The sequence below is a fragment of the Suricata suricatta genome, chromosome 16, assembly GCF_006229205.1.
Source record: "Suricata suricatta isolate VVHF042 chromosome 16, meerkat_22Aug2017_6uvM2_HiC, whole genome shotgun sequence".
NCBI lineage: Eukaryota > Metazoa > Chordata > Mammalia > Carnivora > Herpestidae > Suricata > Suricata suricatta.
The window spans coordinates 22,269,434-22,285,595 of record NC_043715.1 but is presented as its reverse complement, the minus strand read 5'-3'; the positions used below and the strand labels follow the sequence as shown (position 1 = coordinate 22,285,595).

The 16,162-nt window shown below is 41.0% G+C and overlaps 1 protein-coding gene across 1 annotated transcript in view; it reads right to left on the bottom strand.

Moving 5' to 3' along the window:
- CDH8 (cadherin 8) overlaps positions 1-239 on the bottom strand; it is a 366,110-nt gene extending 365,871 nt beyond the window's left edge. Inside the window, exon 1 of the mRNA XM_029925787.1 lies at positions 178-239. The gene's annotated coding sequence lies outside the window, so the exon portion shown is untranslated. The remainder of the gene's footprint in view (positions 1-177) is intronic.
- Between the last annotated feature and the right edge of the window lie 15,923 nt (positions 240-16,162).

Here is a 16,162-nt window from a genome sequence, read left to right as displayed (position 1 = left end):
GAAGGCCGGGCTCGCGGAGGAGACGGCCGGCGGCGGCGGCTCCCGCGAGCTTGCTCCCGGGCCTCGCCTGCACCCTGGGGCGAGCGTGGTCTTGAAAAGCGTCTCAACGCCCCGCAGCTGCGGTCCGTGGGCGGAAGAGCACGCGGCGGGGCCGAGGGGAGCGCGCGGGCGGCTTACCTAGTAATTCCGAGAGCCTCTTGCGGACAGAGTGGGGTGCTTGTCAGACCGCTACCTACGACCCCGACGCTACGGCTTAGAGGCGGCGTGGCGCGGTCTCGGGGGTGGAGCACATCCCTAGCATCCCGCTGCCTCTGCTCCTTCTGGGAGACGGGATCGGGGAGGGCACCGGGGCAGCCTGGCGGGGCGCGCAGTAAGTAGGCACGAAAGGAACAGAACTTGCTTGGGAAACCCGAGGAGAGACTGCTCGGTCTTGTCTATGTCCCCTGGCCTCCAGACCTGCCTGCAGGCACCATTTTTGCAGCTCTTCTGCCTCCACCAAGGGATGCCCTGTCTGGGGCCCCTTCAGCTAGCTGCTCTGATGGACGCCACACGGGTCCTGAGAAACGGCCGCCCTGGGGTAGAGCCTGTACAGATCATAAATTAGGAGGACCACGTTGGTTTTCTTCTCACTTCCAAGGCTAACACATACAACTATTGAGCCACCGTGATCATCTTTTGATAAACATTCGTGAAACATAAGATGCACTAATCCTTACTTTTTTGTTTAACTCCCCTCCACCGGCCACCCTGTTCCATGCTCTGTGCACCAGAGGTGAGCTCTCGGGAAGCGTTTTACCATCTGGGGACAGAGCTGAAACAGAAGGGGGGAAACGGTGCAGAGAACCAGACTCAGCTCTGTAGAGCTTGTCCTGACGGATTCAAATTAATGAGACACAGTGAACAGAATGAGAAAATAGGCACAATATGCTTGTAATGTTTTATGCAGATTTGACATTTTTTGTGTGTGTTGCATCTAACATCCCATTATGAAATGTTCAAAAGAATATTGACTATAGGTCTAATATCTGTTTCACATTCTAGCTTTTTATGGGCAAAACAACTTAGTGAATGATTTCAGAGAGGGAGAGGTGAATCCCCCCCCCCCCAAAAACCCACAAGATGGTACAAAGTAACTGTTCCCTTTCTTCTCAGACTGTGTGGGCTTGCACGGCATTCAGGAGTTGGCTAATTCTATCTGGGAAAAAGGAACAGAAGTCATACCTCAAACACACCTGCTAGACTTACCAGAACTCGTGCAAGACCAGGAAATAATACCCCAGGTGGACAAAGATATAGATCGTATTTGGGGTTGTGCTTAATTTTCAAACATTCATTTTCAGTGTGAAGACATGGTCTACTCCTTTCCTGGGGGTACTTTTCTTAAATCTACGAGAACCAAAGGAAAAGTTTTGTGTTACTGAAAGGCTGCGAATTGTCACAAGTAACAAACTCATCTCAAAGGAAAGCCAGAATGGTAGACTTAGACACTATCCCCAAATCTCATGTTCCTAAAGAGAAACAACAGCAACTATTTTGATAAAGGGCTTTGGATACCGTGGATTAGGGAAGCATTTGTTTTGACTCCCCTTCTCTACATGTACTCTCAGAGCAGTTACATGCGTGGTCGTCACTGAATTTTGGTAACTAGAATTCAAGGTAGCCCACTTTCCATGTGCTAATCTCTGTTCAAAGCACTGCAGTAGGAATTTCCTACTAATTTTCTCCTAATTCTTAGGAGAGGTCTGGGTGATTAAGCAGTGTGAAAGAGGATTAGGATAATGTTAAAAAAGCCCTATAAGGATATTTCTAAAATAATCAGGGATGCTGAAAGACAAGGCATTTGCCTCTTTAACAATTCCACCCACACTTAATAGGATGCAGTGTAATGTCACAATGGTGAGAGCCTAACTCCTTAAGAAAGTGTTTTCAATGTCCTCTCCAGGGTTACAGCCTTCCAGCTTCCAGTCCACAGGAAGAGGATTGTGCTATGTGGGCTTTTCAGAATGGCTACTGAAGTTGCATGTGCTGTGGAGCTTTGCGGGGGGGGAGGAAGGTTGAGGAATATTCTGATACGGCTGGAGTATAATCAGAGAAGAGCTGGGGGGTGGGGGTGGGGGTGGGGAGATGCATTCAAAATAACCTTGGCTGACTGAGTTGCAGAGTGGAGTGAGGCAGGGTGTCTCCAGCCTGGGTTTCCGTGACAGGCAGATGAGGACTCCACTGCAGCTGAAAGACATGGAGAGAAACACTGCTTCTGGTTTACTACAGGTGGATCTTGTGCTATAATTTGGACTAAAGGAGACAGTAATCCAAGTGACTGGCTAGTTGGAGACTGAAGAACCCGCTGGCTTATAGGAGGCAGAGCCCTGGCAGGAGGGGGGAGAGAGACGGAGACTCCACTTTCTCTGGAGCAGGAAATGGCAGAATGGAACATACCTACTGTTTGCTGTATCAAAATGTAAACTTTTCTTCTTCTCGTTCTCCGGTACCTAATTACAAACTAAAATAATATGAAAACAAACACAAAAAACCATGTGTTTGCCATGGTATAATGTGAGAACTTTCAGGTTTCTTGGCTTGCTCTTAAATTTAGATCAATTAATGAATTTGAAGACTTTCTCCTAAAGGAGGGTTGAGAAATGTGGATTCCGTGAATGAAAATATTTCACGATGTAATTCCTGCCTAGGTATCTTATTTTATTATTTTTTTCAAGACTTTGTTTTTAAGTAATCTCTACACCCAACATGGAGCTTGAATTTACAACCTCAAGATCAAGAGTCTCATACTCCACTGAGCCAGCCAGGTGTCCCCTGTCTGGAGTATTTTAAAAATAATACTTTAAATAAAAACTTTAAGATTCTGAAATATGAAAGACAAACCATAAATGTAATACCAATTAACATATAAGACTTTCCAGGAACGCAGAGTACTTTTCCCAGATTTCACGTTATGAAATCCTGATGCAGAAATCTCAAAACCACCACATCCTTTTTTTGAGGGGGTGGGGGTTGAAATAAGTAATACATAACAACCATAGCATTAGGCAAAAGAAACTTTGAAATTGTATCTTGAATTCCAATATTGGAGCATAATTCATAAGAATGAAATTAGGAAGACAATTTTAAGAAGTTTGTAAATGTTCAGGTACATTTAGGAAAGTTTTTTTTTAAGAGTTTGTTTTAAATCAGCCTCTTTATTAGTCTTGAAAAGATGTGATGGGTGCATATTAGGTGAATGTGAGAAGTAACAGAGGTTCTCACACAGATCTCTGGACCAGATCCTGCCTCCCCATCCCGGGAGGCTGGTTAGAAATGCAAATTCTCAGACCTTGAGTCTGGGTGGGGCTTAGCAATCTGGGTTTTAACAAAGGCCCCAGGGGATTCTGTTGCTTGCTGTATTTTAAGAACCACTGCCTTAGGCTATTCCGTTCTCAGGTGATATATATAAAGATGAGAAGAATAAAAATAAAGTGGTTCATTGTATGAATACTTAGTGTTTTTGTCTTGGGATATTCTAGGACAGAATAGTATCTTTAAAAACAAAATAAAAAGAAAAGTATATGCACATTAAATAATGGAATGACTTCACCGATGTTTATTACAGAATTTGAAAAAACAGACTGATTTCTTAGGAAGTGGTTATGGATTCTTGGGCGTAAAATCATCCTTAAGCTTGCTATTCAAACTTGTGATGTTCTGTTTCTTGGCTGCTGGTTTTAGCTGTCCCTGAAATTAGGCCTGGATCTCTTAATATTGACTGTAATGACTAATCTTGAGCTTGCCATTATATTTTCAGTAAATGGAGGTGTAAACACTTTCTGAAAACCACATCTGTGCTGAGAGCGTTTTGGAGAAGGTTTTCAAAATGGCATTATCTCCCATCTTCCCAGGTGCTGGAAAAGAGATAAGCTCCCAATTCAGCTTCTGCACAGAAACTGAGGGTGAGGGGCAGTTAGATAGATTTAAGGGGACTGGGACAAAGCTATCAAATAAGGCAGCCCCGGTTTTGTAGATGATACCCTTAGCATTTTGGGTTTGGGTTTGTTTTCATTTTTGTTTTCTGGAAGAGAGCAGCCGCTAGATTAAGAAGCCAGGCCCTCTAGTTAACATGGGAGCCACGAAGAGGGGGAAAATATTCGCATTGTGTTTTTTAAAGAAGAAAGAAAAGAAATGGAAAAGAGCACCACACCCCACCCGCCACCTGCATGAGGTAAAATCAGTCTGGTATATCAGATTGTGTTTAGTATTATAATAGTTAAATTTAATTGGTCTTCAGCCTGGTTTAGATCAGGATCGTTTGCAGTTTGCACACTGACACTAATGTACCCCTACACGTGTATGGGGGTGTGCAGTAGTATGGGGGCGACGCCTCAGCATCTCTCAGTATGCCTAAAAGGGAGCCGAAAGTTCTGATTAGTTGTTATCAAGTTGGGTAGTGGAAGAATGTTATATTTACATTCGACAAATGTTCCAAGGAGTTGGAAGGAAATTGCATTACCGAGAATATGAACGCAGTTTCCTTATTAGTCCAAGCGGCACAGTGCTATCGAAGGATTGTTTTGTTTGTTCGTTCACGTATCAGCGCTCTGCGGCCGGGAGAAAATAGGCGGCGGTGCTTTTAGGTTGCCGGCTCCTGCTTGCAAAGCCAACGGGGCCTGTCGAAGCGACGTCAAGACTTTTTTCCTTCTACCTCAAGTGCCCTCTAGCGTGCAATATCTGTGCAGGTTGCTCTGTAAAAGGAGGTGAAAGGAGGAAAGAAAAAGAAATATTCTACCAATTGCTTCCCTAATTCCTGACTTGCCTTGCTTTTCCTTTTCCCCTTCCTCAGAGGGGTCATTTCCTCCAAAGTGGTTGGCAAAACAAAAAAGGTGCTGTTGCTTTTGCATGAAAAACAAATCACTCATTTACTAAACTGGGAAACAAATGCTAATCCTTTCTCAGGGGTCTCTTTTGAACATTCATCATAATTTTCCAGAAGTTTCATACACTGTAGTGATCAGGCAAATAAAAGAAGGTAAGTTGCTCCCTAGGAGGAAATTCTGTTTTGTTCCTAACTCACTGCAGCCCAGCTAGAAGACATGTGATGCAAATTGATTAACCTCTCCGTGGGTTTTCAGTTTGTGTCTCCATAAAAGTGCATAATACTTCTCTCTTGCCTCAGGGGGGTGGTATGAGGCCTAATTGAGGTTTATAAAACAATTTCAGTTCCTCAGATACAATTTGATACAGAGTTGAACCCACCTTTCATCTCACATCTACTAACAGGGTTTCAAATTCTCTTTGGTGGTCCAGAGGGAAACTGTGATCAGGATCTGTATTTTCATAAACATGTCGTTAAAAACAACTCTATTGTAAATAGTGGATTCGCTCAAGAGACTTGGAATGGTTGGAAATGGGAAAGAATATTTGGAGAAGAAAAATGTACTTGCTTTTGCAAACATGCCTGCGTGTGAATAAATACAGCTAACTGGTAAAGGCAAAATTCCTACAAGATGTACATTTGGGCGTATCTCCCTAAATCTGAAAATAAGCTAACATTAACAGAAGGTAATTTTGCTAACCCAAACACCACCCACTAACCAGTCTCTGAGAGAGAATATACCTATAAACAAACTTGGGCTTTGGCATCCATTCAGAGGGTAGAATATCTAAACACCTGTTATGTAACTCGGAGATTCATTTAATAATAGTATTATTATGCAGCATTGTGTTTTGCCAAGCCCCTTATAACTATGATACTTTAATAAGTAATTAAAGATGGAGGCAAGCTAACATTATCACACACACATTCATTTCTTACCTGCAATGTCTGTTCTATTATTAAGGCACTAAGAATGGAAAGAGCATTGTGGGTATCCTTTAAAGTATGGGAAAACTGAGGCTCACAGTTACATGATTTACTCAGGGTTACACAATTAATGAATTATAGAGTACGATTTCAACGCAGTGTTTTCAACATTAAATAGTACCTCTCAGCATTAAAAAACTAAGAAGTAACTATTATCACCTACTTTCAAATAATATGTTACCTCTTTGTGGAAGGGACCCACACACGGCAATACAAGGTGAACTAAACACGATGCATTCCCAAGCCAAATCCGAATCTTTAATTGCATGTGGTTTTGTAAATATAGATCCCAGATTCCATGGTCAAGCAACTAAATCGGGCTTTCTAAGGAGAATGTGTATTTTTTTACAATTTTATTCATTTAAGTAATCTCTATACCCAACATAGGGCTCAAACTCACCACCCAGAGATCAACAGCTACACAATCTTCCACCTAAGCCAGCCAAGCACCCTAGAGGTGCATTTTTTGCCAAGAATATGCATTTTTAAAAAGCAAATAAGGTGATTCTGATTCAGCATAACAAATACCATTCTGAAGACCATGTGGAAAATACCAAAACCAAATGGCCTCTCCAAGGTCTTGTTTCCTGGAGTCCAAGGTTCAGGCACACTTCTGCTATTACTATTTAGATTTGTGGAGGCCTTCATATATTTCCCAAAACTGCAGCTCTTTTATTTAACCCTCGCAACAATAATCTTATGAGGCAAGATGTACTATTTCCTCAGTTTTATAGAGTGACATGTTTTTAGAGCAAAAAGGGTCCTTTAGAGACCATCTAGTTCAACTTCTTCATTTTATAGGAAAAGCATGGGGAAAGGCCTTTGACTTCTGAGCCCAAGGTTATATACTTGGTTCCTTATTGGGGGGAAGAAATAAAGAAAAAACCCCACGAGATCATAAGTTCTGGTCATTAGGTCATAAGTTCTTGGTCATATGTCAGGTTATCGCTTGTGTCTGTAAAAATGGTCCAAGGAAAAAGCATTAACACTCTGAATAATCATCAAGATATGAAGTTAGAAGACAGGGGAAAAATAGTTCAGGTACTTAGATCTAAATTAATGTGGTCTAGTAAAGGTCTATTTGCATTTTCTGGTGAGATTACATTTACTCCCTTCACCTAGTATCTGCTCAGTCTAATAATATGTCTTGTCTTGGTTGAATTATTTCAGTATCCTGGAGTTTAGTTCACTGATGCAGCCCCAGAGGCTTCTTCCAAGCAGAATTTGTGTGATGCAGATTTTCAGAGTAAGGATTGTTGGGAGATCAGAGAAAAACATCAACATAAGAAAAAACTATATAAATGTGCTCTCATACATTGTGATGTACCCTAACAAAGTAATAACTCACTTCAAATGCAGGTGTGCAAGACTGACTCTTGCGTTCTCCAAAAGCAGAGAAAACAAATGCACGTGACTGGCCAGAATGAAGGAGCCTATTACATTTTTAGTCATTCTTTTTTTTAAATATAATGATATTCTGACTTTCTTCCCCCCGAATTATCTCATTGTGCCTGATCACACAACACCTTTCTTTTTCACTGGGTTGTTTTCTTCTCCAAAATTACATAATGCATATAATCACTTTTCTGGAAGAAAAAGTGATAATAAATCGTATTAGGAGTTGTGCTAAGTGTTCTTATATTGAGTATTTAATATCTTGCTGAGCACTTGAGGGATTGATGGGCATATGTTGTGTCATTTACTCTCTACAGTAATCTCCTAATTTTTCAGATGAAGAAAATGTGAAGGGAAATGTATTTTACTTCTTTAAATCTCAAGTGGTCCTGCTCATCTTTCAACTATCACTTTATGGCGCAATCTATTTGTCCTTTACGCACCAGCTACACTAATTCTTATTCCTTGGAAAATGCTAATTCCTTTACTCCAGAGGTGGGAAGCAGGAAGCCCACAAGAAAGAGCAAGGCATTTGGAGTTATAGGTCTGGTTTCGATTGTTGGCTGAATACACTATTGGTTCTGTAAACTAGACCTGCTAACTGGTTATCTCATTAGATAACCACTCTGAGCCTCCTGAGCCTTTGTGCAGAAGACTTTGTATGCTTTATGAAATGTTGAACTCACAGCCTTGTTCCATTAAAGGATGTCATGAAAGAAAAAAGGATGTCTAGTTTTCAGTATACATGTTAGCTTCCTCTCAAGCAAGCCTATCAATACTGACCTAAAAAAGAGCAGATGGACAGAAAACAGATCCTTCCCAGATCCCTACCCTGAGGCTACTTCTCCTAACTGTACAGTTCTGTCTTGTGGCCTCAGTCAGACCGCAAGCAGTCCTTTCAGCAGTGTCCTCCACTGTTCTCCAGCACCTGCTCGGCTCCAGGCAAGCCAACCTTTCGTCTTCAGATCATCATTTAAAAATAAAAAAAAAAAAGTTTCTACCTTGTTCAAGCAACCGCATTCCTTCTTGAAGATTACAATTTTGGGATTTTTTTCCTATTTCATTTGGCCTTGCAACCCCCTCCCACTTTGATTAAGAAGCGTTGAAAGGCTGCTCATGTTTGAAAGAGGCCCACTTCAGTCTCACGATCTGGTAAAGAAATATGGACAGGTATTTTGTGCTTAATGACCTAAAGGAGCAATAACGGGATCTTAAGGCAAAAATGAGAGGAAAGAAAGGGCTACAGCCCTCGTCCTAATGGAAGGAGGGCTCTCCTAATTTTCTTATGAAACAAGCTCAGTTTCTAATCTGGAGGGTGTTGGAATTTACAGACAGGTAAAAGGACAAGCCACTAGGCTTCCTACCAGTGTTCAGAACATTCTGTAGTTGAGTCCTTGACCACAGGAGGGCTTCAGCAGAGAAGCACCCTGCAAATAGTGGGTCACCCCCATACTTACTTCTTCATTGATGAACTCTGCTGGAGGTTTTCCCTCAATCCACTTATCTGGAAGCCATGCACCTTAGAAACTAGAGCCTGAAGATCCTGATAAGTGGGAAGGCCTCAGGGGAAGAAATCTGGACTCTGAAGTGCCAGGCTGAGTATGATAGTGTGTCTGGGGAACTTGCCTAGAGTCTGAATTTGCAGGGCAAGAACACTGTTCCGACGTAGACTATATGTCTATTTGGAGATGTGTTCTTGTGGTGCTGCCAGTAATTATAAAAAAGTTCAAGCTCCCCAGAGACACTCCTTGGATTTGCCACTAGGCTTGGTTCCATACTCTGTGGATATATTTGGGATCAGCTTGTTGAAAACAGACCCTAAGCTTAAAGTGATGGCTTTCTTCCTCTCTTAGGATACTTCTCCATAAGTACTGGCCATCTTTTCTTTCCAGATGGTTCGTAGCAATGACTTGTACTCTTAAGTCTTCACTCATGTGCCCATTTCTACATCTTTGTTCCTCCTGGCCCACACTTTCCTATCATTTTATGTTCATTTGTCTGGCCTCCTCATCAGATTGAGTCTGAGCTCCTTGAAAGCAAAGATGCTAGTGTCCCTATCTGTGTATCCAAACCTACCCCAAAGCCTGACACATAGTCAGTGTTCAGGAACTGTATTATTTAAGATAATGAATAAATGAATATGACTGCAAAGATAACTATGGTATTATTGTCAACAGTTAGCCAGAAATAGACCCAGATTTGGAGTTAGAAAAATCAGATGGCTCACCAGATTGGTGTGTGGGGCTCAACAAGGATAACAGATTTCACTGGAAAAGAGAGAGGGAGAAAAGGGGATGGCAAAACAAAGTGAAAGGAAACAAAACCAGGAGATTCAATCTTCTAGAGCAGAAATACAACAGTGAAGATAGCAGACTAAGGCTGAATAGGTGGGAAATTTTTTTAATTCTTCTAACTGACAAAATTAAGTGTGAACATCAGGAAATAATTCAGATCCCTACTGGTGATTTGCATAATAGTAGTAGTAATACCAGGAGTGATACTGATTATAATAACATCAAGTATTCCCAAGAATCCATCTGCTCCCTAGTGCCTCATAATTCAGTACCTGGGTGTTTACAAAACAAGTCTCCATTCAGGAAGTTGGGGAGCCCTTGGGCAGGTGCTCTCTCGGTAGCCTTCAGGCACACATCTCATCCCATCCCAAAGACCACGCTCTAAATCAGATTCCCAGACAGCTTCTTTCCTCCAAAGCTTGGAGTTTCCTTCAAGACAACAGAGAAGTATTCTGTCCATTTATCTTTGAAACCCCAGTAGTACAGAAGAGATGCTCAATAAATTTTTGTTGATTTATCATCTCAAATCTCTCCCCCCAGCAAGCTGCAAGATCAAGAGACAGTGTCCACTACCCCCATTTTTCAGATGAGGAAACCAGAAATAGGTAGTCAGAGTTGAAGTCAGGGAAATCCATCTGAAATCTTTAGACACAGTGACTTTTCCTGTTATGCCCCGCTATTGTCTACAAAGATTTCCAAGGTTGCACTGCTTGTTAATTACTTCTTTTCTGTTTGGGATTCTGAGAAAGGATGTTCCCTTAGTATTCATATAAAGGACCAAAGATATCTCATGCCAAAATCACCACTTATGTTTTGCAAGAATTAAGGGCAAGGCTTAGCACTTTTGAGTCTGTCTGGAGTACCTAAAGCATCCTTTCAAATTTGGAAGAGATGGAAAACAGGAAAGGCATTTTGCATCTGATGTAAAAATCCATGTGTATTCTAAGGGAAATGGAAACCATGCATTACTGATTAATTTACACTTAAATCAATGAAGTGCTTTGGAAAAGATATTTGATGTTCAAGAAGCTTTTTTAAAAGGACCTAATGGGACTTTAAAGCTGTTTTTGCCTTAAGAAGAGGAACTTACTTTTTTTCCTCATGCTCTCACACCCAAATGATATGATTTCAAAGTCTCATTTGCTCTCAAAATCTTTCCGCTTCGCCCTACACAGAGGTGGTTAACCTGGATTTTATTACATTACTAGTATTTTTTCCCATTTCTCTCTTTATTTTGCCAGTGTAGCTTTCACTAGAACAGGCAAGATACCTTATGGAATCTGTCTGAATACTGGATGCAATTTCCTCAGAATTACAAACACCTCAGAGTCTCCTAGCAAAAATGAGGGGTGAATTACACAAGTTTCAGAGGATTTCCATATGAAGAAAGGATATGTAAAGAGAGAGGAGAGGGGTTTGGAATAAATGGAGTCCCCATGTTTGTGGGAGAGAAGGCAAAGGTAGCATATATTGAGGGCTGATGGAAACTAGAATTAATTGAGCAACCAGTCTATACACGTATTTACTGTTCAGAAATGCAGATATTCCTCCATTTTTCATTTGCAGCATGCGAGACTCCAGAGGGAAGTCCTTCTGGCTGTCTACCCCAGACCTGTTAGGGGATCCCAGCATTTCCGGTGCTGCAGGCCGTCCACCCTTTCGGTGATTCTGATGGGACATGGATGTGGACCGTAAATGACACTGCATCGCATAGTGGGAAAGTTACTTGCTTTCCACTTCTCTTTCAACCGCCTCGTTATGTCCACAGGGAACATTTCAGTTCCCTGCCACTGCTGGTCTCTAACAAGCAAAATGCTGGCCTGAGGCTCAGAGCCTTAAGCAGACTCCGAGTGCCTTGTTAGAATTTAAGAACATTGTATTGGCATCATTTATTTTATTTCTCAGTTTACCTTGTATTTATGGCAAGTAAAATAACTTTCTTATTCTTAAGTGTAGATATAAAGTTTCCTTTCAAAACCAAACTTAAAGAAGTGAGTTGATTAAAAAACTATATCACACAGATGGTGTACAGACATTAGAAAAAAAATGGCACAGAACTACATAAATGACTACAGCCTGGAGAAAGAAGAAAAACCGTATTAAATCAGCAGTCTTTCAAAGTACTATTATCAAGTAAATTGTCCCCTTAAACTTGGAGGTATACACATTTAAAGTACTATTCCTGAGCTTAAAGTTTTTATTCAATATCAAATGTTCCAGATTTCTCTACTTTGATTTCCTATAAAATCAACTCTTAAAAATATAAATGTCAGGTTTTAAAGAATGGGAACAGTATAACCTATTCCAATGGACATTGCAGAAATGCTTTTAATCTTCAGGTACAAACAGTATTGTGTATTATTGTATCTCGCTCTGTCTCCCCTCACTAATATTTTGAAACAATAATCATCATCCTTGGTTAACATCCTCAACATAGATTGATAAAAATCCCCCTGTAATTTCTTTTTTCAGAAAAGACTGAAGTAAATAAATCAAATAAATCTTCCCAGTGTGCAGATTTGGAGGAGAGTAGGTGAAGACAAATGAAAACTTACTTCCATTTTTTTGTGCCTATTTTATTTGGTTTATCACCCAGTTTCATTTGAGGAGACATTATAGTCCTCTTCAATGAGAGTTTATTTTTATTTTTTTCCTTGCCATTGTAAAGGGAAGTCAACATATTGCTCATAAAGTGTTAAAGTCTTTATGAACTGCTGATAGATATCAAGGAAATGCTCTAAGGATTAAGAGGTGAAATTGTGGCAAAATATCCACTTCCTCTAAATATTACCTTCAATAGCTTTATAGCAAATATTGCTGAAGAAAGAGAATATAAATCACTTAAGTCCCCTAGGACTTAATACTGAAGTACCATTTATGTTTTCCTTTTGTTTGAATTACTGACTAGCACTCTACTGTGTGAAGGGGGAAGAAAAAAATAAAACACTTGACCGAAGCGAAGTGGAGAGAAAAAAGACAAAAAAGCAGAGATTGAGAAAAACAGAAAAGGAAATATATCCTGGTTCCCCTTTGATCCTTGGATTTGCCTGATGTAGCCAGGTCCTTGGGGGTGGGTGCTCCTATAGGATATTCACAATGTTAAAGCACACATACACATCTTTTTTCAAGGCCAGATGCAAAATACACAATTCTGGGAAGAATTCTGGGAATGCACAAGTTTGGAGTCAGAAAATCTGGGACATATTCTGGGGTCAATTCACTAGGTATAGGACCTTTAAAGAGTAAAATAGTGATTGCTTTTCTTGTTTGTTTGTTTTCACATGTTTCTCCTTTAAAATGTTTTGTTTTCAAGTGTTTGTGTTTTAAAAATGATGTTCTGGGGGGCACCTAGGGGACTCAGTCAGTTAAGCATCTGACTTCAACTTAGGTCATGATCTCATGTTTCCCGTGTCAGGCTCTGGTCTCCCTGCCCCCCCCCCCCCCCCCCCCCCCCCCCCCCCCCCCCCCCCCCCCCCCCCCCCCCCCCCGCTGTCTCTGCCCCTCCCTCATCCATTCTCTCTCAAAAATAAATAAACATTAATAATAATAATAATAATAATAAACCATTAAAATGATGTTCTGGTAGTCATTACTTGATAAACTGTAAGAGGATCCTCCCCATTCTTTTTTCTACCTGCCCTGTGAATTTGTTCCTGCTGATTGAGTCAGGCAGGACAAGAATACTAATTAATTTCGGTGGTCTTATCAATGTCAACTTTGACGTCTATACAGACTTTCATCTCTTTTTTTATTCCACAGTCACCCTCCACTAGTCCTCACTTAATGTCCCTGAACCTCAAGCTCTTCATCAGTAATTTGAAAGAATAACTCTTGCTTCATCTTTCTTATTAGGTTGTAGTAAAAATATAGTAATATGAAATGTATTTGACAGAATGGTATTAAACACATACACATACATACCATGTTATGATCTTTCATGTTAATGTGCGAGATCAAAAGCAAGAAACAAAGTTGTAGAATTCCCCATTTTACTGAAATTTTAAGTCTGACGTGTTACCTGTCCTTTTCCATAATTACAAATAGGCCAGAGTCCACACGGTATGTGTGGGGCCAAAATCCCCCTGATCAGCAGACATCCTTGCCAGGCTTGCCATTCCCTTTAAAAATTTCACCATGGACACTGGTCATTAATGTCGAAGGCATCGCACCAGTGCTGAGCAGAAATAGTATTTCGTTTAATGCCCTAGAAGTCAATGTCTTATTAATATAAAAATAAGTTCACATATGAAGATGTCTACATGATAATGAACACATCAATTCTTGTGTTGTTACCCCATTTAGTACCAGGTGCAGGTAACTCAGGGGTGAATAAGACAAGATGTCCACAAAGGCTCAGCCAAGTGGCACAGATGATGCCAACACATGAGCTTGGTACAACCACAGCTCTTTAGAGCTACAGCACAATGGGTTGATGGGAATCATGGAGAGCTTAGGAATCAGAGTATTCTGAACCTCATTGACAATCCCTGCCACCTTCTAACCTTGGGAGTCACTTAACTTTCCTGATAAGTATTCAGGTGTGACTAGAGTGCAGGATACATGGGGGGTGGGGGGTGAGGTGAGAGTGTGACTAGTCATGTGACTAGAAAGTAAAATTTGCCAGCTCAGGGAGCCTTATCTGAGACTGAGAAATTTGAGCATTAATCTACCAAACCTCTCTCATGTTGAAAAATACCCAACAGGGCTAGATATATCACGTGACTCTCATAGGAGTCATGCAAAAATACAGCCCTAGAAGTTGAGTGGGTATAGACTGGCCAAAATACTGGTTAAAAAGCAACTGCAACACCAACAAAACAATAGCAAATATAAGACAGCATTGTTTCAAGTGCCTTAACTCATTCACTGCTCATAAAAACCCTATGATTTAGGTAATCTTATTATCCATACTTCACAGGTATGAGGTACAGAGACGTTAAGTAATTTGCTCGTGATCACACAGATCGTGTGCCTTCAGAGATCCTACCCTTAGCCATTATATTGTACTGTAGTACTCCAGGCAGGAACACTGAAGGGACTGAAGCAAGCTAAAGGATTGTAAAAATTTGCTTTGTATTTAGTGTACATTTTTAATTTTATTTATTTTGAAAGACAGCGAGTGAGCGAGTGTGCGCAGAGGAGGGGCAGAGAGAAAGGGAGACAGAATCCCAAGCAAGCTCTGCACCATGAGTGCGGAGCCCGATGCGGGGCTTGAACCCATGAATCACAAGAACATGACCCGAGATGAAATCAAGAGTTGGACATTTAACCGACTGAGCCACCCAGGTGCCCCTAGTGTACATTTTGGATTTGTTGTCCTTCTGCCTATTAAATTGTTAATTTCTTTTTTTTTTTCTTAGAGCCATAGGCTGGCTCCAGGACATGTGTTCTAAATTATTATTTTTTAAAATTGTGTTTTAATGCAACCCATTTTACTACTCAGCAAGAACCAGGTACTTAAAACTGTTACCAAATGCACCACAATGGGGTGCTGGGGCCAGAGGCTGCAGTAGGCTCTGTGTACAATTCTTAGGGTCCAATTCTACTGTAACATGTGACTACATATTGTCAGGCGACAGCAGCCACGTTGTCTTTCTTCTCTGAATCACGCTTGTTTCTTTAGTCTAGAATTTCCTCTTTGCTCTCCCTTACAATGTATACATACAAAAATCTTGCCTGATCTCCAAGATCTAACTAGATGACACCCAGCTGGGGTAAGAAACCTGAGCTTTCGCTGCCCATATTGCTGCCTGCCCGCAATCTCTCTACCAGGACTCTTGTACTTAGAGCACACTGCAGTGTTATATGGATTCCTGCTGTCCGTCCTGTCACACCTACTAAGGATCTGGGAAAATAGGGCACATGCTATTTAACCGAATATGGACTGCACACAAAGCAATATGCAGTAGAAAAAATACATTGTGCGAAAGGACAGTTAACATTTGGGAAGTGGTAAATGACTGACAGTGTCTAAATTGCACGGATAGAAAAGATAGAGGCTTAAGTCAAATGAAGTTGGTTCCATTGGATGTTCACACTTAATATAGTGAGTACCAAATATATGAGTGTATAATTTTCTCCCAGTGTATAATTTCCTCAGCCTGACATCCGCAGCCTTTTATATCCACCCCAAATTCCCTTGACTAACCAACCTCTTATACCCACTGTGTAAACCTTCCCCTCCCCCCACCCTAAACTTAGTGCTCAGGCTCCCTAGAGTCTTTGAATTCTTTGAATATGGCACTTAACACAGGTACCTCTTCTATCCTGTCACTGTAGCAGACACGTCTAATTGATCACAGTGGAGCATGGACTCATTTCTAAGATTTATCTTCAGGGTTGCACTTAACACAGTCACGTAGAATCACTCAGAATTGGACAATTAGATTAAGTTCCTTTGCCAAATAAGCTTACATGCTTCCTTCGGCTTGAAATGCCCTGCTTCATCAGGCTTATCCTCAGGAATCTGGTCAGTTCACTTTCTCTGTGACACTTCCTTGATTTCCTCAATTCAAGGTGAATCATCCCGTCTGCTCTAACATAGCACAGGCCTCCAGCACTTAGAAAACCTTTACTGTTTGCTGTCTAGCTCCCTGGCTGTTACACCTACCATTTTGTTTAACAT